The following is a 25,808-nucleotide window of genomic DNA, read 5'->3' as shown; positions in this document are numbered from 1 at the left end:
ACAGACACAGCTCAGAGTGCCACAGACACAGCTCAGAGTGCCACAGAGCAAAAGAATTGCAAGTAATCTGCTTTTGCACATTAAAACATTAATCTCCCCACAGGGGGCAACTTCAGCCATTTCTTTGCAAATGTCTTCTTCAAGGATTCATTTGGGTACAGGCAGAGGCTTCCTATCCATTAATTCAAAGGACATGCACATACACATTCCCTTGTGTTTTCAATGAATGATGATAGGGAACATTCAAATTCTTCTGTTTCCAGAACGCTTTTTTTTTTCCTTCCTCTTCTTCTTAAGATTAAGCATCTGTGTTGAACCTCACCAGTGAGCTCAGTAAACAGATCTGCAACGGCCATGCAATGAGAGTTCACAACAGCCTTCCATTAGAGGATCCATCATAGGACGGAATTGGTCCATGCATATCCTAATGAAGACTTGCCACCTGAGGTGTGCTCATTTTTTTCCAAATACATTGTTCTTGCAGTGTAGCTGAATTCCCACAGTATCTGCATTATAAGTATCCATGGCACAAATAAACCCTTAACAGCATTGTTGCCATCTGGGGTAAACAAAGCCTTCTTAAAAATAAAATGAATTTCGTGCTCAATATGTATCTTCTAAGACAGCAGGAGGGGAAGACAACACAGCACATACAGTGGCTGTTCTGCATTTAGCCACCAACATCTATAGAGAGCTTCAGCCAGTGCCTTTAATGGAATTTAACATTTATTTCTACTTATGTGGAATGTTCAGAGTTGAAAATTCAGCAATGAGTCGAGTTTTTAAGCGTGCCCAATGCTCATAAAATGACCGTGTAAATAAAGCAGATTGGATTCCAAAGCTCTGGTGGACAGCACAGCAGATGTTTCCTTCAACTATGATGGTTTTTTAGGCCATGAAACAAAATTTGGCCTAGAATGATCAAAGTGAATGATTAAAGGCTTCCAACTGCTGAATAATTTTATGCTCATAATCACCACAGAATCTCCAGTTATCAGATTTGTCCTCAACGGAGTGATTCCAGTCAAACTTCAACAAGCATTTTCATAACCTGAAGTAGAGAGCTAATCCTACAGTTGAGTATTGTTTTAGCGAGACTCGCTCATGGATGAGAGGATGGGACCGATCACTATGTCAGTTCACTAACAACAGTAAAGCCTGCCCTGCTTCTGCCCCCCTGGCCACAAGCCTTGAGGGACTGGTGGCAGAAGGGTAAGTACTTTCTTGCTTGATGGAATTTCATTGAAGAAGGCTGAACTCTGAACTTTGTACTTACTTCCACTACTGGATGATTGGAATTCACCCAGAAGCCTCCATCTATCAGTTCCTTCATATGCATCTGAAACATGATAAACTACCTCTCTGTGCATCAAGTCTCTCCCCTGAAAGGACAGGGCATCTATACTTGGATCACACAACTGTGGGGAAAAGAATCAGTGTGTGACTAAGGATGTCAAACCAACATGAGCTTATATAATTTTCATCAAAATGGACTGTTCTGTTTTGTGTGTCCTTGTGAATATATTTCTTTTTCCGTTTGTGTATCTCAACTTTCTATTGTTCTTTCTCATGACTGCAACAAAAGAGAAGAAGAATCCTTCAAACTACTCATCCTCACCAGGACAGGAGTTGGCCCTATCACTCTTATGCAAATACCTTGCAAGTCTTTGTCAAAGTACACTGCCAAAGTGTGATGAGAATTTTACCACCTTGCACATGCTCTGGTGCTCGGACAATGAAAGTCCTATAGGAAAGCAGAGCATACTCAGAGCAATGTGATAAGCAAATTCCTGGTGACATAAGGTAGGCCCTGAGCAAGTGTTATTGCCCTCTTCCCATTTCTTCTGTTCTCTCTCCAGCTCCTTTAAAACCATACACATGAGAGAGTGTACTCATGCACACAGAGTGACTCTTCCAGTATCAAATTCTCCTTGAAATAATAAGAATTTACTAATAAGTCAAGTCTATCTAGATCTTTAGCTCCACTGTTAGACCAGATATGTGATTTTCCTTGAGTAAAATAATCTTACTGTATAGATCATTCATTTGTCAAAATGATATTGAGACTATTATATACAATGAGTTCTGATGTCATTAGACTCAACGATTACCTGAGTTTCAACTCAAAGTAACGATACCAAAAGTAAATAAAGACTCCCAATAAAGGAATGAAAACTGTGATATGTAATTTCAACCTTGAATTTGATTGGCTAAAGGTATACCCTGGACATTCCTGAGGCACTTCTGGGTACTTCTGTGAGGGTTTTTCCAGAGATGAACTGTATATGGATGTCATCATTCCACAGACAAAGGTCCTGGACTGAATCAATGCTGTCCTCTGTGTGGCACCAGGATTGAAAACACGAGTGTCAAAGCAAGCTGTTGTTCTTGATAGGATCTGCCCAGGGAGCTCTTCTGCGTCAGGCCTTGCCTCAACAGCCCACACAACCTGCCTGTGGAAATTTTGACATCAAATAATAACTGAAAGAACTGCCCCCTTCTGTGTAAAATCATGGGAACCTAGGGAATGTTTTTGAAGGTCCCATCATATTTTTCTGCCTAAGGGGAAAAAGTCACCTACTACACTATTACTCATATTACAACTTTAATTTGAATGCCATCTAGGTTTAGCTAAGCTTGAAAATACATTTTTGATGTTATTATTAAACTCCTGTAAAATCTCTTTATTTGTGATTTTATCACAATCCACTCAAGTCATTTTTTTTTAAATACACAGGGAATAAATGATGAATAAATTAGTGTAAGTACATAAATAAAAATACCCAGTTTCTGACAGGAAAGGACAACAAGGCCAGGGTGACTTCTCTAAAGTGATTATTATTCATAGAATGTTCGAGTTACACTACCCTGTCTCCATAAAGCTCTCTTTTCACCTGACCACAGGAGACTGTTGAAAGACTGCAGCCTACCACTCCCCCTCCACTTTCCAAATGTGTTTGTGGAGTTGTTACCCAGCAATACCATTTGTCTGGATCCCTCCTGCCTTTAGCACTGGTGCACCTCAGAGCCGAGTGAATCAATACGTTGTTCACCAGAAAATAGAATGTGGATATAGAGACTCAGGAAAGTCCTGCTGAACTGAGACTGAATTTTCACTAACTGTTTTATTGTAAATAATTTTTATATGAACCAGTATGCTAGAAGAAAACAAACTTATCAATATGAGTTTATCCTTTTTTTCTCTTTCTTTTTTTACATGTATATGTGTGGGGAAATATAATAGGGGGCCCGCTGTGGAATCCCAGTGGGTTTCCACGATGCGGCAGGTCCCACATGTAGGAGGAACGTCTAATGTTCCAGCAGCCTGGAGGCTTTGGCGGTGGCAGGCCCCAATGACGCGAGGGAGTCCTTGGTTCCAAAAGGGTTTATTGTCATGGTGAATGGTAGATAGATCTGGTTGTACCCCCGTAAAACTCAGGCCAGTCACGAGTTAAATAGGGAGGGAGAAAGGGGGAGGATTGGGGGAGGATCTGGGGAGGATCTGGGGAGGCATGCTTAATTTGCTCCACCCTCTGGCCTTCATTAGTATGTAAATCCCTAGGGCCTGAGGCCTCTAGTCACGCCCTCTACCTGTGCACTTTGGGAGGGACTGTAATGGCTGGCCTACATGACTGAACAATGTAATTCTATGGAGACTAGACTACTTTTCAGGACCCTGGGTTCTGGGGGCGAGCCGAACTCCTGCTGGTTCTCACACAGAGTCTAGGGGTTCTAGGCAACTGCCCAACCATGACCCAGAATACCCTTCCGCAGTCCCACATATATGTATGTAAAATGCATGCATATGTAGATGATGTGTAGGGCTTGTGCAGGTGTTTGTGGAGCCATAGGTTGACATTGGATGTCTTCCTTGTTTGCTCTCCACTGTATATAATGAGACAGGGTCTCTCCCTTGAACACCAAACTCGCTGATTCAGCTGGTTTAACCAGCTAGCTTGCTTTTTGTACATGAGAACTCAAATAAATGAGTGATTTAAAACACTAGTGCGCTGTCTTTGGTTGACAGCATCCTCGGTTCCTCTTGCACATTCTTCTCAGCATCACATCACCAAGACCTTCTGCCAAAGAACTTTAGACAAAGTGGGAGAGAAACTCCCTTGAGGCTTTGGGAGAATTTTCATCTCTGCTTCAAACACACAAGCAAATATAAGCATTCAAAACAGCAAATGATCAGAAGCCAGTTAGAAACCCTTCTTCACCTGTTGCCGGGTTCAATTACCTAGCCCATGTATGTCAGTAGAATCTGACCTAGCAACCCCCCTGTGCAGAAGCCATTGAAGTTTTTAAAAGGCAGATAAAGCTGATTGTTGCACAACACCAAAGTTCATGATCAGAATGGCAGTTCCATCCCATAAACAATCCCCATTGCACAGAGCAGCTATCCTTAAAATAACATGACTACAGGTGTAGGCATGGCACAGTCCTGAAGGCCCCTTGAAAAAAAAACACTTGCCTGAGACTAGCCAAGCAGACAGAGTCCTTTCAGAGAGGAAAAAAAAAAAAAATGGAGATGACTCCTGTTGAGAAAACAAAGGCTTTCCTTCTTGTGTGATTTCAATATGCAAATGGTTTTCTACTCGCAGGTCAAAGGATTGGTGTTAGAATATATGGTGAAGTAGCACTTGAGAAACACATAAGCAAATTGTGTGTGTGGGAATATTTCTGAGTAATTTTTGTTTTTAGGAATAGTATAGCTAATTCCACTAAATAAACAATAGCCTCAGGGGAGACAAGCAACCCAGAGACACATTTGCAACAAGCCAGAGTTGATTATCTTACAGGTAATTTTGTCTGATTTAATACAAGAAATAAAATCTCCCCTGAGCAATATCTGTTGCAATTTATATTGTTGTTATACAAAATTGTATATACTTTTGGGCTGTATTATAAGACCTAATTAGTTAGCTGATTTAAAAAATTGACCTATGGTTGATATTATCATTTAAATATTTGTACTGAATGTACAGTAGTTTAAAGTAAAATAGTTTAAAATAAATATATGTTGAACTCAAGGTTGTAGCCTTCAGGCTTCCTGTGTCTCTATCCATAGGCCCCTGCAATACTGTGAGCCAGTGATATACAATAGCACTAAAAACAAAAGGAAAATAAACAGTTCAAAATGACCAATATCACTTGATTGAAAACTAGTAAAGTGCTAAAGCCCAGGTCACAGGATCATGACGCTTGATGCCTTGATCATTCTGAGAGTGAGGGATAAAATGAGAAAACACTCAGGCGCATGGTTGCTGTCTGTCCCTTGTCCTTAGACACAGCAGGAAGAGTTGCCAAAATCAAACTGTCAGTGAGATTTAGATGAGACTGTATCTTTAAAAGGTGCCAGTTCTCCTTAATCTTATTTATCCATTCAATAAGACTCAATTAAAACCTTAAAGTATATTGGATTACAAAATTATTCTAAAATTAATTTTGAAGAAAGATCAATGGGAGTGTCTTACAGACATTGAAGGGGTGGGATAAAAGTACGAAAGAAAGAGGTCTCAGATGTACAGGATGCAGAAATATAAAAATGGCATCCAATGCGGGGTTGTATTCGTAAAGGAACTGAAAAAGCCACCAGAACAAAATGAGTATAGGGGAACTGAAAGCCCACAAAAGGCAAATGTAGGAGCATTTGCATGTGTGTGCTCCTGTCGATTACGGAAGCATCTGCATGTGCACGTCTGCAAAGTAAGGGAGCATCTGCATGTGTGCACTTGCAGACTAAGGGAGCATCTGCATGTGTGCACTTGCAGACTAAGGGAATTTTTGGTACCATTGATAAAAGGGAGATGAAGTGGAGGGTGTCTTATTTAAAGACTGCTGTGATAAGAAGATGCCCATTTTAAGAGGAATTCAATGGGTTGCTTATTTCATATTATCCACTGGAAAATGTTGGCTATGTGAGAGACACAAAGCATTTACTAATTAGATATAAATAATTTTAAATCAACTTAGGCAAATCAGAAACTTCTTTGCTGATTGAGAAAAACACAGTTTCATACACAAAAACATTATGGGAAAAACAAAATATTGAGTTTAACCAGAACCGTAGTTTCAACTTATATACACAAAGAAGATTCGAGTAATATAATTGGCCAAAGTCCAATATCACCTCAACATAAAGAGACAGTTTGGTGAAAGGAAATGCAGGGTCTCAGTGTACAACCAAGCTAAACACACAAATTAGCATCGAGTTACAACATGAAGATGAAAATAAGGGTTACACAACATTGAGCCTCGCTCAACAGAGCCATGGAAAAGAAATATGTCACGGAAAAGCCAAGATTATATTTTATTTTGTGTGTGCATTACATTTTATATGCATGTAATACCCGTGTGTACAAGTATGTTCATTCATGCATGCACACATAGAAGCCAGAAGTTTCCACATTAGTTTTTGAAGTGGGGTCTTTCAGGAAACCTGAAGCTTTTTGTCTCAGCTCTGCTGGCCAGCCAGGGAGCAGCAGATCACCCCTATTCATGCCCACCTCCCCGTCATGCTGCAGTTATAGGTATATACCCTGAACCCTCCACCCCGAGTTTTGACATGGGTCCTAGGGATCCAAACTCAGGTATTCATGCTTGCTCAACAAGTATTTTGGTCAATGAGCCATCTTTCTAGATTCTGAAGTGTAGTTCTTAAACTAGAATCAACTTTAGTCATACATCCATTTTACTCCTACCCAGTTGTGTGATCTCGGGTAAGTTAGTTAACATCCTCCAAAGAACAATTCCTAACTTTTAAAATGGGAGTATCTAGGAACAAATCTTCATGAAAGAATAATACATATGATGCCCTGGTTCAATTCCCAGAACTAAATTAAAAGCATCAACAACAAATGAGTCATAAGACCACCAATCTCTGTAGCTGCCACCCAGAGTGAGTGTGTAACATGGACATCGGCAATAGGACTTGCGTTATGAATGGCCTCTAGAGGATCTCAGTCAGTCTTAGCTTTCATTGATAAATTCATCCTCATCTTTTGAATTAGAGTGTGTGTGTGTGTGTGTGTGGTGTATGATGCAGTGTGTGTGTGGTATGTATTCGTATGTACAGATGCTGGTACATGCCACAATGGACATGTGACAATCAGAGGACAGCTTTGAGTACCTGCCCTCACGTTCCACAATTTCAGAAGCAAGTCATATGGTAACTTTTCTGCTGTGTATGCCAGGCTAGCTGGACCATGGGATCCAGGGATTCAGTTTCTGCTTCCCATCTCCCCAGTAGTGTTGGGATTGTAGACATGTGCTCTATGTGCCCAGCTTCCAAATGGGCTCTGGGCATATGTGCATCCAGTCAGTCGTCAGTGTTGTACGTCAAGTACCTTGACCTAATGAGCCACTCCTCAGCTTCTACATGAACATCTTTTTCAGCTTGATGTGTTCGATAGCCTGGGAAAGTGGCCATCTTTGTTATTCACTGCTATGAACAGAGTATAGCCTAGCAGAGTACCTTGCAAATAACAAGTGTCAATCAGTATCTAAGCTAGAAGGAGAGAACTTTAAATTAAAACAAAACAAACACCCACAAACACACTATAATTGTTATAAGAGAATCATAGAAAATTCTAGAAAGGAATACAAAATGCTAACAGTGTTGATTTGGGTGATGTCTTGCTGCCTCTTTAGACTTCCTTTGTCCACTATATGCGTTAACGGAGGCTTAGGTCACTTTTAATCAGGAAAATAATGAGTGGAAAAAATAAAGAAGTCAAATAGGATAGAATGGCTCCATTACGTTCTGCTCCACTCTCCCAAGCATCCGAATCCCTCACTCTCTCTGTTGCATAAGATAAGAAGGAGACATGAATAACCAAAGAAAAGAGAAGGAATCTGTGAACACATCCCAGGCAAGAAATCATTTGTAAAAACTATTTTGTAGCTATGCTCCTTGGATATGATTTCTATAACTTGTTCCCACACTCCAAAGAGATTAGAAAGTGCAGGGGACTACAGATGAAATAAAGATGGTCCTGACTGGACAACCATAGCATATGGCTATGGGGTAGATAAGAACCCTCTGATCCTGACTGGATAATCAGGATACAGGGTAGACAAGAATTCACTGATCCTGAGTGGGCAATTATAGCATCAGCCTATGGAGTAGACAGGAGTCCAGTGAACTAGGCTTATGAGCTTTGAAATTTTACATAATAAAATATTTTCATCAATGAATCTAGTAATTAGCAGCTTTGGCTGATGATTATTTCCCCTTGATCTCCGTTCCTACAATAGCAACACGCAGCAAGCATGATTGAAAGGCCAGATCATCCAGAAGGGGAGCCGATGCAGTTGCTCCATCCTGCTGTACTTATGAATGAGCTGATTAACTCTGTTATGACTCATAATTTAATCATTCACCTACAGAGAGGCAAGTCTATAACCAGGTTAACAAGGAAGAAATACTTTCAGTAACTCTCACCTGCATAATCACCAGTAAACCAGACAACAGAGCTGGCCCAGTTTACTCTCTTACCATCACGCCACACAGCATGTTCAGGGATAATGGAAGCATTAACATTGTAATTTTTCCTTCCTTCTTTCCTTCCTTTTTTCCTTCCTTTCTTCTTTCTTTCTTTCCTTCTTTCCTGTTGTTTTGTTGGGAGTGTTGCTTTTCATTTGTTTGTTTCGTTATTTTAAGGAAGGGCCTTGCTGTGTATCCCAGGATGAAGGCTAACATTATCCTGTCGTCTCTGTTTTCTTAGTGATGCTCTACTCACTTGTAAGGTTTGCTTGATTAGTTTTTTGTTTGTTTGTTTGTTTGTTTGTTTGTTTGTTTGTTGTACTGATGAAGTACAACATGGAGGAGGCTCTGAGGAAGCATGATAGTCTGTGATTCCTAGGGGGAAAGTCAGAGTGTGTTGTGAAAGGGTTAAGATTCAAATGTGCGTATATAATGGGTACCACAATTTCTGTTTTTGGATTTACCATATGCCTTTATTTTTGCCATGTTCATTTAATTTTTACTTTCCTTCTCACTCACCCAGTCATAAACAAAATTCCAGCACATTTAATTCAATTAATTCCAAAGAGTTCTCCAGGTATGCAGACTCCACATAAAAGCAGGGTATGCTAAAATATTATAATCAAATCTTTAAAGTACTTCAAATAACAGATCTCCAAAGTACAATTCTAAAGTTTATGTGCTTGTGGGCTTTATCTTAGTTAACTCCTACAATATAAGTAAATAGCTTAAAAGAATGGCTTTAAAAATAAATGTACTGAAGATGACCCACAGCAGCTAAGAGCTGCATACTGCCACCTGGTGCTGAATGTCTGTAATGTCAGCCTCCCGTGGACAGCTATGGGAGGAGGGAACGCTATATTTTAAAACAAGTTCACCAGTGTGGAAACACACTTAACCTTAAGGTTTCAGCAGAAAGAAAGAAAAAAAAGTCTACTGAAACAGAAGAAATTGCACATGCCATTGAAAGTGACCTGTCTCATTAAGACACATCCAAGTAGATAAGTAAATATAAAAATCTGTAGGTTTTGTTAATGAAGAGAGGAAAAGGTTTGTTTTAAGGTGGTATTTATGTGTGTGGTAATTGGAATTGCATCCAGAGCTTTTTCTATGCTAGGCAAGTTGCTTTATCACTGAACTATGTCACCAGCTAAGGTAGGGGTGTGTGTGTGTGTGTGTGTGTGTGTGTGTGTGTGTGTGTTTGTTTGTTTGTTTTGAGATAGAGTTCCCTGTTACCCACAGGGCCTTCGACCCACTGTGTAGCCAAGGATGGCCGTGAATTCCTCCAGATCTTTCTTCCTCCATCTCTTAAATGCTGGGACTACAGGTGTACAATACCACATAAAACTGACATTTTTCCACTGTCCTTCACCTAGCAAACTATTTATAGTTGATGCTAGAGAAATGGCTGAGTGAGTGCTGAGGAGTAATCACAAGGACCAGAATTCAGGTCTCAGCATGCACATGCCAAGCCCACTGTCCTGAGCATCCCTGAAACCTCATCTCCAAAGGTAGCAGAGACAGCGAGAGCTTGCCGGCTCCAGCCTAGCCCAGAGAATGGTAGTGTTACATTAAAGAGACACCCTCCCTCGAGGAATAATTAGAGAAGGACAGAGGATAGCAGATGCTCGCTTCTGACCTCCATGTTCAGGTCTGAGTGTATTTACACACAAACACACACACTCTCATGCATGCACACATACACACCTAAAATTTAAAAAATATTATTAATAAAAATTTGTAAACTCTTAACAGTGCTTCTAAAAACATTTATCTGTAAGCAGGACACACCTACTGAGCCTGTCATACAAAAGTGTTTGGAGCGGCATGGGATGATATTAAATAATTATAAATGAAACTTTAATGTGTTCTTGCAAACTGCCGAAGTCTCTTCTCAGGCTCACGGATTATATTCTTGGGTTAACATGCTGCTGATTCTCAGTTTTACTTCGCTTCCCTCAGGCTGAGTGACTTTTTATGTACTGAAAAGCTAGTCAAGGATGGCCGGCCCCTCTTGACTTTGTCTGGTAGAGCAACCAACAACCAATCAACAACAATTAAACAAGAACTACATTGAAAGTACTAAGAACAAGTTCACTGTGGAGGACTTAGACGGCCAGGGAGAACATGTGTTTAGGATTATACTCTAGAATGGCAGTCTTCCTGCCTCAGCCTCTCAAATCCTGGGACTGTATCATACCTACTCAAGACCACCAACTGTAATTGTAAAAGCTCTAGTTGGCTCATTTTGTGGTGCTGGGGACTTCCCAAGGTCTTCCTCAATCTAGACAAGTGCTTTACTAGGGGCCTATATTTTCATCTCAAAAAGCTCTCACATAGTTGGATGAGCATTAGATTTTTATTATTGCTGTTATTGGGGGGGTTGTTGTTGTTGTTTTTCATTTTTGTCTTTCATGTGCTGAATTGCTTTATGTCAACTTGATCCAAGCTAGAGTTCTCTGAAAGGAGGGAACCTTAATTGAGAAAAAATATACCTTCATAAGATCAGACTATACATAAATCTGTAGAGTATTTCCTTAATTAGTAACTGGTAGGGAAGGTCCCAGCCCATTGTGGGTGGTGCTGGACCCCTGTGCTAGTAGTTCTGGGTTCTATAAGAAAATAGGTTGAGCAAACTATGGGAAGCAGGCCAGTAAGCAGCACCCCTCCATGGCCTCGGCATCAGCTCCTGCCTCCAGGTTCCTGCCCTATTTAAGTTCCTGTCCTGACTTCCTTTTATGATGGACAGAGATGCAGAAGAAGAACCCAAATAAACCCCTTTCTCCCCAACTTGCTTTTTGGTCATGGTGTTTCACTGAAACAATAGAAACTCAAACTAAAGCAATTTATTTGCCACAGTGGTGGGATTGAACCCAGAGAGCTTCAGGCTGGAAGCCCTAGTCTCATCCTGCCAGACATTTCTAGTTCTCATTCAGTTAGAATTTTCATAATGAACAATTCTGAGAGGTCTCTTTAAACTACAACCCATCAACCTTTAAAAACTCAGTCTCTTGAGAAATAAAAAATGTCATTTTCTTTCTGTGTTATTTTAAATTAACACATAATATATAAACAGTGTATAGAAGGTTTTTATACCATTTCTTTTTGTACCATGGAAGAAGTTTTTCATTGCTATTGTCACCTCAGTGATGCAATATCAACATGACTTTAACACAGCCTGTGTGTCCAACCCAAAGTCCCTAACAATGGAAAACATCAGAGAAAACCATCGAATAATTTCACTGTTAGACCTGCTGCATAACTGTTGAAAATAGAAAGACAGATGAGTGGATAGATAGATAGATAGATAGATAGATAGATAGATAGATTGATAGATACTTATAGGTAAGTAGAGTTATGATTGTTTAGATATTCACATGGTAGGTAGATGGATCGATAATAGATAGATAAATGATAGACAAAACTCTCGCTTAAAGTGTTTTCTCTATCCCAATGAAAATTATTGATTTAAATGATTCCCAAAGGAAATTCCATCAAAACTCTATGATTTAAGAGACTCACAATGTCCTTTACTCATTCACTTACTCCTCTGCACGGTCCCCAACATACCATTAGGTCGTGTAGTGACAATAGCTGTATAATGCAGGACAGACTTACTCCAAATATGCCTCAGAAAACAAGTCTGGAAAATATTACTTAAAAGTGATGCAGTGTGCTGTGGTGATACCCACAGGTCAGCAAAATTACAAAGACAACTGGAAAGATGTAAATTCACAACCATAATCTATAGGCCTTGTACAGATTGACCACAGTGAGATACCCACAGGGTAAATGATATGGGCCACCAGAGTGCCTTGCATAAAAGACAAGTCCTTCAACAGTCACAGACTGATTAGTCTGAGATTTAGTTAGAATCCATGAAACATCATAGCATTTCTTTCATGTGTGTATATGTATGTGTTGTGTATAGGTTTTGCGTGTATCTAGATATCTGAAGAAAGTCATAAGAAACTGTCAGATCCCCTGGAACAGGAACAAAAAGCCCTTGTCAGCTGACCAATGTAGATGCTGGGAGTCAAACCTAGGTCCTCTGAGAAGTGCTAAGCCTTCTCTCCAGCCTCACCATAAGCAAGCATTTTAAAATCTTATTGTCGGATGAAGCATTGAAATGCATAAAGAGGATGAACTGAGGAATCTTGACTCCAGTGATGGCTACACCCGAGACCCTGAGAGCTTCCTCACACGTTTTCCACTATCTCAGTCTCTTTCTTAGGTATATACTACAACTAAAGTTTTGAGACACAAAGACTGCATGAATCTTACGTGCAAAAATTTGATTATAGCATTATCCTTTAGATTTATCTATAGAGAAATGTTTATGTTGAAATTATGTATTGAACAGCTTGAATATTAAAGTACATGTGGGATAAGTATCTGCTAAGGAGATTTCTAATGCTACATACAAAAAGAGAAAAACAATAACGTGGCTTTCGGAGTATGTTCCTTAGATCTTTAAAGGAAGCAATCGGTCACTTTAAAAGAATAATATACAAAATATAGAAAATACATGCTTTGAATATGTGATTGCATGTTCAAATTGAAAGTGCTGTATGAATGGCAGGCGTTTACTCCATGTGGATTATAAAACATAGGAGATTTGTTTCTCTAACTATTAGCACCACTGAGTGGAAAAAGCAAACATGGCAGATATTCAGTAAGCATTTTCCTTACTAATTACAATTTTCTCCTGTTTGGACTTTGTGTTTTCAGATGCTGGATGCTTACCTGGAAACTGATGTCTACTTGGTTGCTAAGAGATAAGATGGGTGGGCAGCTGTCCCTGTCTTTCATGGATTTGCCTTCTAGGAGTTTGCCTGAAGACGGTGGATGTTAACCACTCCCCGTGTGGGGACTGACCTGACTAGTAACTAGAAGACACTGCAAGGTTACAGAAGAGAAATCAGGAACTTTAAATTTGCATAATGTAGAACAAATAGCTGGCTTCTCCAGTGCTTAATTTCACTTTTCATTTCAGAAAACTAAGATGTAATTGCATCATCTTCTAACCAACGCTGACTGACTTGTCTACAGTACTAGAGTCACGTAGTATCTTGAGAAAAGAATCTTGTAAGACTTAAAGTCATTCAACTGTCCTGCATCCTCAGAGTGGAGCTGAGGCCAGTCTCCTAAGAGTACCTTCTGCCCAGAACTCTGATGATTCTTTACATGTTTTGAGGGCCAAGAGCCAGTTTATCACGCTGTCCTCACTTTGTCAGAACAGAGCCCTGTATCAAACATCCTATTGACCATCAGTTTATCACAAATAAGTACTGGTTTACCTCATCAGTGAGAATACAATTCAGAATATTAAAAATCAATTAGAAAATGTTTCCCAATGACATAGAGCCCTTAGCCTCTCATCACAATCACATTTCAAAGACTTTCAAGGACAATCTCTTAAGTCACCGGTGAGAGAAACTCACAGGAAAAAAAAGACATTCTTTTCTTATATTTTTTCTTTTTATGAAAATAGTTTTTCGTACATAATATTCTGATTGCAGTTTACCATCCTCAACTCCTAAGAGATCCCCCCACCTGAATCCGCACCCCTCTGTCTCTCTTTAGAAAACAGGCATCCAAAGAAAAATAATAAAATAAAGTAAAATAAAATAGGACAAAACAAAAACCAAAAATAGAAGAAAAAGAGCCCCCCCCAAAAGACCCACAAAATATACACAATGTTCAGAAACACATTCTCTCTCACACACAGGACTCTCATAAAATACCCCTTTTTTCTTTTCTTCTCCTTTCTTTCTTTCCTTTCTTTTTTTTTCAGAAGCATTTTAACTTACTGCAACTCCTACAGGTTTGAGTTTAAGGCCCATGTGCTGAGCCCAGAGGCTCTGATCAATTACTGTGATTTCATGCCAATGTTTCCCTGGAGTATATCCCAGGGAACAGGAGCTAATGTATTTCCTCCCACGGTGAGTGAGCTGACAGTGCTCACTTGTCCAAACCTCTCCTAACTCTGACTCTAACACAGCACCAGACAGCCACTCTGTTACTGAGTCTCTGAACCAAGTCAGATTGATATCATTCTGATTCTAGAACTCATTAAGAAGATTCCTGTGCAAGCAAGGTCCTCTAATTGTAGATGTACAATTATAAAAGGGGCCACCTAGTGCCCAACGTAAGAGATCAATTCATCTGCACTTTCATGTCGTTTATAGAGCTACACCTTTATAAATCACTTCTTTCATACTGAGGGAAAATGTAAGCAAGATGTAATACCCACATAATGACCTCAAATGTCATTTTAGAAAGAGAGAGGAAGCCAGAATCAGGAGAAAGAAAAACATAAAGTAAGATAAACAAAGAAAGACATTCTACATCATAAAACCCAGTGTGATAGAATGTCCCGCAGGGTTTCCCTGGTAAGTTGGTGCTGCCGGGACCACATAATCAACCTCCGTCCCCTAACAGCAACTGCTGCCTCTCTCTCCTCTGGGTTTTTCCAGTAAGTTTTGTGTGGCTGCAACTATCTCATCAATATGCATATCCTCACCTATAAAGCTTCTGTCTCCAAACAGAAATCACTGGGTGTCCTCCCGGGGCAGAAACCACCTCCCCAGAGGGAAGCAAAATGAAAGGTGGAGAGGGACAAATACTGGTGCTTCTGGTTCTAGCATCACCTAGAACTAGCTGGTTGCAACGCTGAAAGTCCAACACTAGCAGCAGGCTCCTGGATTTACTCAGGCTCCTTGCCCTGCCAGAGGGGCCAGATAAGCTCAAGGAGGCTGGAGTGCAAATCTGAGACTCCCCATGGTCCTCTCATCACCCACTCTGACTCTGAAGCCCCGATTTTCTAACTCCTTGACTCCTCTTTGGGGTAGGTAGAACATGAAGGTAGCCTAGGAGAAACAGGCCTGGCTTAGGGGTGAGAGGGGCAGGAGTTGCTGAAGGTGGGGCTGGAGATGGCCATGGAGAGAGAGCTCTTTAATTAACTGCGACCCCAGTATCCCTTCCATGTCCTAAGGACCAGGACCACTTCCTCTGAAGCAGGCGGCAGCCAGTGACTGGGACTAGGGTTGAGAAGCAGCCCCCAAGCACTCCAGTCGCTGCAGCATCTTTGAAGGACCGCTCAGGGGGGCTGTAACCTGGGTAGGTCAGCTGGGCCAGAGCTCAGTGTCACCTGGGGATTGGAACTGGGGTGTGTGTGTGTGTGTGTGTGTGTGTGTGTGTGTTTTCACGAGTGCGTGTCAGGCCGAGCAAGCTCCGCTAGACAATAATCAGGGTCACAGGGGTACCACCAGCAGTCACCCCCTGGGAGGCAAGGCTGAAGGGAGGATCACGGCTGGGAAACTTGATAAGAGACACCAGCTGCCTCTCAGGCAGGACGTACTCCCCACCACCACCACCACCACCCTGAGCTCTCTGATGCGCGCGATCACAGCCTCCGGATTCACCCATCCTCACCCGCCGCACCCTGCAAAATTCCCTCCCCGGAGCCCCAGGATCCCCGGCAGGATGTTACCTCTTGCAGAGGCTGAGTAGGGGGCGATAGCAGCGGCAGGCACTTTTCAGGATGACTTTCCTGCGTTCTCCAGTGAGAGCGTGTGCGCCCAAGCAGAAGCTGTAACCTGCTATTTATAGCGGCGAGCTCAGCACCCGGGGCTGGGAACCCGGAGGATGGTAGCGTGCAGGGCGCGGGCCGAGCCTCCAGGCTCCCGGTTCCACGCTCCGGGCTGGCAGCTCACGCTCCGCCCGCCGCCCCGCAGCGCGCGCCCGGGAGAAGTTGCTCCTCGCCTGCAGCTCACACGCCCCCTGGCACTGTCGCCACGTCCCCACCCCCAACGCCTTGCCTCTCTTCCTCGTTGTCGTAGGCTCACTCCCTCGGAGCGGTCTCCTCCCAATGTCACCAACCAGCCACCAAAGAGGAGCAGCGGCAGTCTCGCAACTGGTGCAGCTCGCCTCTCTGCCACAGATGGAGTTGGTGGCCCGACTGCACAGCTCGAAATGACCACAACACGCTGCTTCTGTTTACTGACACCCGCCACTCAGACTCTGCGCTGTCTCTGGAGGCAGCTGCACACCCTGGGGTGCGAGATCACAGGGGAGGAGCTGGGGGTGGCTCAAGGCAGCCACAGTGCGACCCGGACAGGAGAAGCGGCTGCAGAAGGGGGAAATGTAAAGGGACATAAGAAGGTGGCTCAGACTGGTCCCCACTGACTGTCCCTGTGAGGAAGATTGGGTGTTAGAGGAGTGTGAAGCTCTGTCCCACGTCCTGATGACTTCTGCGTGTCAGGGTCCTGCCTGAGAACTGTTTCGCCCTTGCCAGTGTTTCTCCCTAGATCCGGGCTGAGCAGACCTGGGCACAGGAGCAGCCCACAGCCACTCCCCACCTTGAAGAGTGGCGAGTGCTCCCAATCGCCAGGCTAGTGCCTTTGACAGCCTGGTTGTGTGGAGACAATCCGCCCTCGGTGTGTTTAAGGTGTCAGAAAATTTGGGTGTGTAATTATGCTGTCTGGAAAGAGACTGAAACTCCCCCACTTCCTTGCGAACAAGCCCGCGGGGTGAGGGGTAGCCTGGATAGTCCGGGCTGTGGGGGTGGGGCAAATGGCTCTCCCCATCTGCGCCTTACAGGTGCCACCTGGCGGCTTTCTTGGAGAGGTTTTGACCACTCTGCTCAAAGGTAATCTTTCCCAGAGCTTACCCACAAAGGCGCACTAGTCCTTTTTCTTCCTTGCAACCCTCTAAACTGGCATTCTAAATAAAGTACAAACGCTTGTACACAAGTGTGACATTTGTCAGACAAAGAACCTGGAATCTTAAAGTCAGTGAAATCAATTTGTGTTAAGGCAGTGCTTAACAGTATTACAGTATTACAAAATGGGAAGCTGTGTCTGCCCCCAGCTGTCACCCCTGCTGTCACTGACTGAATCTAGACATTTATTTACTTCCCAAGTATTTGCTACTAGATATTATCTTTGTTAATGAGGGGAGGGACTTTGATGGTCTCAATTTTTATGTGTGTGGGGCATGGGGCTAGTGGGGGGGGTGTCTTTGGATTGTTCTGTTGGTTGATTGGGTTGGTTGGCTGGTTTGGCTTGGTTGGTTGGTTGGTGGGTGGGTGGGTGGGTTGGTTAGATTGCTTGGTTGATGGGTTGGCTGAGTTGGTTGATGTGGTTAGTTTGGTTAGTTGGGTTGGTTGGTTGGTTGGTTGGTTTGGCTGGTTGATAAGTTGGATGGGTTGATTCTTTTGGTCAGTTGGCTGGTTTGGTTGCTTAGTTCGTTTGGTTAGGTGCTTGACTGGTTTGGTTAGTTGGTTGGATAGTTTGGATGATTAGTTTGTTTGGTTAGTGGGTTGGTTTAGTTGTTTGGTTGAGTTGGTTAGTTGGTTGGTAGGTTGGTTCTGTTAGTTCTGTTGGTTGGTTGGCTCATTTTGTTGGTTAGTTCATTTGATTAGTTTGTTGGTTGGTTAGTTATTTTGATGATTGGTTTTGTTGGTTGGCTGGTTGACTGGTTTGGTTGGTTAGCTGATTGATTAATTTGTGTTGGCCAGTTGCTTGTTTGGGTTCAGTTGGTTGGACTGGTTAGTTTTATTTGGTTTGATTGGATATTTGATTGGTTTAGTTTGTTTTTCAGATATTTTGTTTAGCATTTGCATTCCCAGAGCTTAGAGTAGTATTGAACACACCATAGTTCCAACAAGTGTCTAAAAACATGACTGAAAAACTATGAGGGTCAGAAATTGTGTTGCCTTCCTCTCACCAAAGTCCCCAAAGCCCTCTCTTGCTTTTTCTCCAATTCATTTCTATTCTACTCAGCCATCAGGCCATCACAGGTGAGCTGAAGGTAGAAAAGTGGGATTCTGAGGACCAACTTGTCCATCAGACACTGTCAGGTTGTGAATCCCTCTTGAGGAGCGGGCTATGCAACTGTAACACATCCGGTTGCCAGTCATCTTCATGCAATCTATGGGGAAGACGGCACAGATCATCCACTGGCAGCAGTTCAGCCCAGAAAAACACACAGAATGAAAGATGATGAAACCAGGGCTCCAGAGTCTCACCTCACTAGAACTGCTACTAATGCATCTGTTCTCTGGCCTCAGAGGGGAAAAAAAAATTAAGTTCAAAAAGAAAATGGAGTTCTTAGACAACACAGTTAGATGCTGCCATAGACGTGTCAGAACCAGTAAACTGTTCACTCTAAAATAGAGTTGCCAAGCAGAGTTACCAACTAGACAGGAACACTCAAAGTGAGACACTCCTCACAAGCCCCAGTGTGATTAAAATTCAGACACAGATCATTCTGACCAATCTCCTTCACAGAAGGGTGTTGCATATCATTGTAAATCAACTGGAAATAAAATAAAAAGAGGAGAGCATTCTATCAGACTTTGTACCACACAGCATTTTAAAGGATTCCATCAGCCTGCTGTGTACCTGTTGTGGTTATTTGGTGGCACGTTCCTTGTTTAGGTCTGAGAGATCCTGGTGCTTCTGTGGTTTAAACTCATTCAGCCTCTGCTTTCACCAGCCTTGGAATTTTGGCCACTTGTGCTCCTGAAACGCAATTCCATTTGCCAGGAAAGGACAGAATATTCTCTCATTTCCGTTTGAAACACCTTTATAGAGTCAAAAGTTAAAGGTGATTCCCAGGAGTTAGCATCCTCTTTAAAGCAATAAAATCAAGCCAAGGGCCTTGAGACTGGTGTCACACCTCCTATACAATAAGGGAATTTGCTCACTTTCCGTACATATATGCATTATCTTTAGAGAGGCCATCCGTGAGCATCTATACTCTAACAATTCTTCACTATTCAAAATTTCTTCTGAAATATGGCACCATGTGTGGGTGTCAAACTTTGTCCTTAACTGTAATTATTCATTCATATTGATGATACTCAGCAAAGCAAGTCTTTGGTTTTGCCCATTTTTCCTTGTATTGAAACCAGAATCTTTTCTCATACTATATATCCTGACTGTAGTTTTCTCTCTTTCTACTCCTTTCAGCTCCCCCCTGCTTCCCCTCCCCACTGTATCCTCTCCCTTTCTGTCTCTCATTAGGAACAAATAGGCTTCCAAGATACAACCACCAAATATGACAAAATAAAATATAATAGATGAAGAAAAAGCTTCAAACTTGGACACAACAACCCAACAGGAGGAAAAGAGTCCCAAGAGTAGGTGCAGGAGTCAGAGACCCACTCGTTCTCACAGTCAGGAGTCCCATACAAATACTAAGCAAAAAGCTATAACATATAATATGCAAAAGACCTAGTGCAGGCCTGTGTAGGCTACTTCAACCTCTGTGAGCTCACATGTGCCTTACTTGGTTGATGGAAGGGTCCTTTTCTCCTGGTGGTCTCCATGTTCTCTGCCTCTGAGAGGAGGGATTCGATGGAGACCTCCAATTTAGACACTTTCTGCATAATGTCTGGCTGTGGGTCCCTGCATCTGTTCCCCTATGCTGCCAGAAAAAGCCTCTCTGATGACGACTGGGTAAGGCATTTATCTATAAGGAGAGCAAACTATCATTAGAAATCACTTTATTGATTTTGTTTTCTAGTAATGTTTGAGTTTACCTCAGAAATCTTCACTATCTAGTTTTTGATTCTTGGTCACTTGAGCTGTGGTGGGTATGAACTGGACAGATTATAGGTCGAAGGTTCTGTGGCTGACTTGGTGTTCATATTTCTCGTTCAGTAGCCCGTGGAGTACTTTCCCATACCAGAGAGACTAGACCATAGGAGTGAGGCTTTCGTATACATGCCAGCTTGACTTCTCCATGGTCAATGTGCTGTGTGGGTGGAGAGCAGCCTTTTATCTTAGCAATAGCCTGGGTTGTTTGGGAATTTCCATAAGACTCACTTAGCCAACAACTCAATTGAATGCACTCTAGTCCCACCAATGGAAGCTTTGCCTGAGTGTAAAAGATGAGTTTGCACACCACCCACCATAAAATCTTCATTAGGGTCATCTTCATAGTCTAGGAAGTTTCCACTACACTCATTTTCACACCATCCCCCAAAAGCCCCTCCCCAATTCCAACCATCTCTCTCCAAACTCTCTCTCTCCATCCCACCCCCAGCTACAAGATCCCAAGCCACCTGAACCCAACCCCACCTGTAGGGCTCTGGGTCCTGTGTCTGCTCTGCCACAGGGCATGGCGGCTTAAAGAGGCAAAACACGGGGAGTTTGACTGCACTTGTCCCAGGCCACGCCCCATGGGTGCTGGACTGTAGGGAAGCAAAGAGGCACAGCTCAGACGTGGGAAAGCACTGTCTGAAGTGCAGAATAGCAGAAGCTGGTTCGGGGGTCCACCAGCCTGTGACAAGGTGAGCCTGTGTGGTTCTTAGGCTTTCCTACATCCTGGCACCGCTGAGAGCCTTGGAAGAGCTGAGAATGGAGTGGGATCCTGCAGGCTGGATCTAGCCCAGGGAGTGGAGGGTGGGGGAGAGAAAGAGGGGAGAAATGGGGAGCTCCGGCCTGTCCCACAGTGAGAGCCCTTGGCTTGATGGCTGGTTTGGGGGTAGTTGTGGCTAGGAATGCAGAGAGGCCTTTTACGGGAGATTAGACAGTGTAGACAGTGGCTCCATAGGCAAAGGCCTTCTCCATGGCTCCCCATGGCCGATCCCGATGAAAAGAGACAGTCTGTGGTTCCGAATCGTTTATAGCCATGGTGGGAAGTGGATGTGTAGAACCACACCCTGCTTCTCAGGGTGGGCCTGAGATTAAACACTTTTTGCAGGGAGGAGTGTCTGGGAAGGAAAGTTTATTGGCTATCCCCTCCAGGCCTTTAGGTACCTCTTTAGAATGGAGATCTCTATCTTGAGCCCACAAGACCACAGGTCACAGTCTTTTTCCTATTGTCTTGGTCTGCGATATTAAGAATGCCTCATCTACATGTAGAAAGTATTGGTACATTGCCCTTACGTGACTGATGGCCACAAATGGGGGGGGGTCCAGTTAGTGACAGGGCCCTGATGCTAGGAGCAAGCAAAGTTCCTACCCTCCCTTCAGGGTCTCCAGGCCTTCAAAGCCTTTAGCTTTAGCTACCTTTCACAGTTCACTGCCTCACACCCAACTGTCCCCAGTCTGCCTTTAAAATCTAGTTCTCCTCCCAGGGAGATCCATGTGTAGAGAGAATCTCTTATAAGCACTATCTGTCAATAAAGAAGCTGATGACCAATGAGCTGAGGCAGAAAGTAGGATTCTGGGAGACACCGAGAGAATAAAAGGAGAAGCAGGGAAAGCTTTGAGAGAGTCAAGAAGAGATGGACTGGGCAGGGAGACAGAAGTAAACTAGCAGGAAGCAGCAGTGAGCTCAGGAAGATGCTAAGGAAGAAGATGAGAGAGATATAAATAAAGAAGCAAGCCAGGGCTGAAGGAGAGGTAACTAACCACATGGGAGACATAAAGTAGTTTAAATGGGTTAAATAAGTTAGGAACTAGGCAGGGAATGAGCCAAAGTCTTGTAGCCTAGGCATTTGGTAACAAGTCTCAAAGTTGTCATTCCTGGAGCCAGGGCTGGAAAGGAAAAATAGATTTAAAAACTATTTTAACATCTATGCATTCCCTGCTAGTGCTTTCTTCTTTACCTGACCCCTCTCAGTTTATAAATTATAGCTTATTATCATTTTCTTAGTGGTTAATATCCCCTTAGAAGTGAATGCATGCTATATTTATCTTTCTGAATTTGGTATTCCTCACTCAGGATATTTTTTTTCTAGTTCCATCCACTTACCTGAAAATTTCATAATGTCACTGATTTTTAACAGTTAAGTAGTAACTCCATTGTGGAAATGTACCACATTTTCTTATTCATTTTTCTCTTGGGGGACATCTAGGTTGTTTCCAGTTTCTGGTTGTTCTGAATAAAGCAAATGTTTCTATGTGTGGTAGGATGAAGTGTCCTTTGAGTATATGCCCAAGACTGGCATAGCAGGGTCTCGAGGTAGATCAATTCCCAACTTTCTCTGGAACTGCCATATTGATTTCCCTCGTGGTTATAAGGGTTTGTACTCCCATCAGAAATGAAGGAGTGTCTCCCTTACTCCACACCCTCACCAGCATGAGTTATCAATGATATGTGTTATTGATCTTAGTTATTCTGACAGGCATAAGATGGAATCTTAAAGTAGTTTTGATTTGCATTTTCCCAATGGCTAAGGATGTTGAACATTTCTTTAAATGTTTCTTGGCCATTTGAGATTCCTCTACTGAGAATTCTCTGTTTAAAACTGTATCCCATTTTTAATTGCATTATTTGGTTTTTCAGTGTCTAGGGTTTTTTTAGTTCTTTGTATATTTTAAATAATTAACCTCTATATGAATAAAATCTTTTTCTATTCTATGGGCTGCTGCTTTGTTTAATATGACAGTGTATTTTGCCGAACAGAAGCCTTTCAGTCTCATGAGGTCCCATTTAATAACTGTTTATCTTAGCGCTTTCTGTGTTCTGTTGAGAAAGTCTTCTCCTGTATCAATGCATTTAAGGATATTTCCCAATCTCTCCTCTATCAGGTTCAGTGTATCTGGTTTTGTGTTGAAGTCTTCTATCAACTTTGACTTGAGTTTGATTCAGAGTGATAAATGTGGATCTGTTTGCATTCTTCTACATGCAGATTGCCAGGAGAACTAGCACCATTTGATGAAGATGCTGTCTTTTTGCAGTATGTGTTTCTGGCTTCTTTATCAAAAATCATAGTTCATATGCGTGTGGATTTATATCTGGGTCTTCAATTCAATTCCATTGATCAACATGTCTGTTTTTATGGCAATACCATGTGACTTTTAATATTATAACTTTGTAATACAACTGAAAGTGAACTATCGCAACAATTCTTTTGTTGTTCTGGATTGTTTTAGCTATCCTGGGGTTTGGTTTGGTTTGGTTTGGTTTGGTTTGGTTTGGTTTGGTTTGGTTTGGTTTGGTTTGGTTTGGTTTGGTTTTTCCTTATGAAGTTGGGAACTGTCCTTTTAAGGTCTATAAAGACTTTGTTGGAATTTTGATGGAAATTGCACTGAATCTGTAGATTGCTTTTGGTGGGATAGCCATCTCTATTACGTTAATACTACCAATCTATGAGCATGGGAGATCTTTCCATCTTCTGATATCTTCAGTTTCTTTCTTCAAAGACTTGACATTTTCGTCATACAAGTCTTTCACTTGTTTGGTCAGAATTACTCCAAGATATTTTATATTATTTGGGATTATTGTGAAAGTTTTACTTCCCTGATTTCTTTCTTGGTCCATTTGTCATCTGTATATAGGAATGGTTTTGCCCAGTTTTTTTTTTTTTAAGTTAGTATTGAAAATAAAATTTTGTTATTTATATACATAGATAATCTTATGTATGTGTATTTAAGTTAAAAGCAATATTATTAGAGTTAAAAAAAACTTGGCCTAATTTAGGCAAAGAGGGTGAATTATTATTAAAATAAGTTGACTCTCTCATGGAAGCCAAGAACAGAATGAAGCTAGGCACTGGGAAACTGAAAACAGATATTCCATAGGTACTTCCTTCCCACTTCATTCTCTGTTTCAGTACCACCCTCCTTCTTCTATTTTTCCACAGAATTTCTCTGCTTCTTGATATGCATTGCTACACGGTTACTAATGTCTCTTGAAATTCATGACTTATGGACCAATTGTGGATTCACATTGAAGCACTCTGATTGCCACAGTCACCAAACTCTAGTCCAGTCAGCCAAGGATAGTAGCCATGTTACCATATCAAGCAACAAGAGATGGATGGTAGCAGCGGACTGGACTAGGAGGAAAGGCATATGAGTTGCCCAATAAGAGGAGGATAGGGTTTGTCTCTTTGCTATCAGCTTCTTGTCCTTCTGATTTCTTGAACACTGTCACAACAGGAAATAGAAAGTGGAGAAGCTCAAAGAGTGCCAGGGTCCCTGTGTGTAAGTGATTCTGTTTGCCTGAGCAAGGAGTGATATAGGATGCTTCTTGCTGTTGTTGGTGGCCCTAGGGTGACTTGTCCCAGGAGAAATCCCATTTTGTAATCTTCCAATGTGGGACACCCTCCTGGGTAAGCTTGAAGAAGAAATTAGGATTTTTACAGTTTACTTTTTTCTTTTCCATTAGATAAGAATAAATTAGATAAGAGATATTTTTAAAATGAAGTGAGTGTAATATAATTTTACATTTATTGAAGATAAATATTCTGCTCTCACTTTGCATAATATTTTCTAGAATCGCATGTAAATTACATATTTCAAATTCAATCATATTTCAAATATAATTGGATGATAGATACTAATATTCTTATGATCATAGACACATTTTGGTATTTGAAAAGATCTGTAGACTTATTCTCCAGAGGGCAAAAAATAGCTGACTGCTGAGCATGTACACACGTTAACAGTGGGATGATAGATGGCATATTTACTTGAGTTGTAGAATTGGGGGCTCTACAATGATTTTTATCATCTCTCAATCATCCCCACTTGAAAAAGAAACAAAAGTCAGCTAAAACAAAGCATTCAAAATGCCAAGAAGTGTTTGTGTGAGTGCGTGAGAACCAATGCCTGCGTCCTCCACTCCAACAGGGATGTCACAACTAACTATGTGAGAAGTGGTTCATGCCCACTGCACTCTGAGCTGTAAGGAGGGAAAGAACATTGAGCTCTCAGAAAGGTGGAAACTGTATGAACGATGGCGGTCTTTGTGTTCTAGGGCAGCTGTAAGACAATACAAAACTGGGTGGATTAAACAAAGGAACGTTTCTTTCAGAATTCTAGACAATGGAACTCTAAGATCAAGGAATCTGAAGGCTTGATTTCTTTGATACTTCTTGGCTTGTAGATGCCATTTCTCTTTCATGGAACCTTATGCCTTAATTTCTTCTTAAAAGACACCATGTGAAGTAAAGGACCTCTTGAATCACCTGTTTTTAACCCAGTAACCCCAATGAAGGCTCTGTTTTCAATTAGTCTTGGCTACTGGGAATCAGGAGATAGCGCAAAATTCACCCATAATCTGTGAACACAGCATTGAACTTCAGAGTCAAAGGAATATAATATGAATTCTGCTTTATGTGATGAAAACACAGGGATAAAAGCCCAGTTTTCTTCCTTTTTGGAAAATTTTAGCCTTCAAGAAGACCCTGAAATGTAACTGTGTGCAAAATGAAAACCTGCATGCTGGTGTACTTACCTGAATCCTCCAGAGCCTAGATCCCTGACGTCTGTGTTGCCTAAGTGATGAGGAGAACTTGAAGTGAAGGGGCACTTGGAGGCTTGAGCATCAGTTAGAAGAGAAATCCAGTGTGGTAGGAAAGGCCCAATAGGGCCCTTTGAGGAACCCTATGATATATGTTATATATCAATAA

General features: G+C 41.9%; 1 protein-coding gene across 1 annotated transcript in view; it reads right to left on the bottom strand.

Moving 5' to 3' along the window:
- Inpp4b (inositol polyphosphate-4-phosphatase type II B) overlaps window positions 1-16,164 on the bottom strand; it is a 701,452-nt gene extending 685,288 nt beyond the window's left edge. Inside the window, exon 1 of the mRNA XM_028753430.1 lies at window positions 15,984-16,164. The gene's annotated coding sequence lies outside the window, so the exon portion shown is untranslated. The remainder of the gene's footprint in view (window positions 1-15,983) is intronic.
- Between the last annotated feature and the right edge of the window lie 9,644 nt (window positions 16,165-25,808).

The sequence above is a fragment of the Grammomys surdaster genome, unplaced genomic scaffold (genome assembly GCF_004785775.1).
Source record: "Grammomys surdaster isolate TR1022 unplaced genomic scaffold, NIH_TR_1.0 125947, whole genome shotgun sequence".
In the NCBI taxonomy this organism is placed as follows: domain Eukaryota; kingdom Metazoa; phylum Chordata; class Mammalia; order Rodentia; family Muridae; genus Grammomys; species Grammomys surdaster.
The sequence above is the reverse complement of the archived record's forward strand: the minus strand, read 5'-3'. Positions and strand labels throughout refer to the sequence as shown.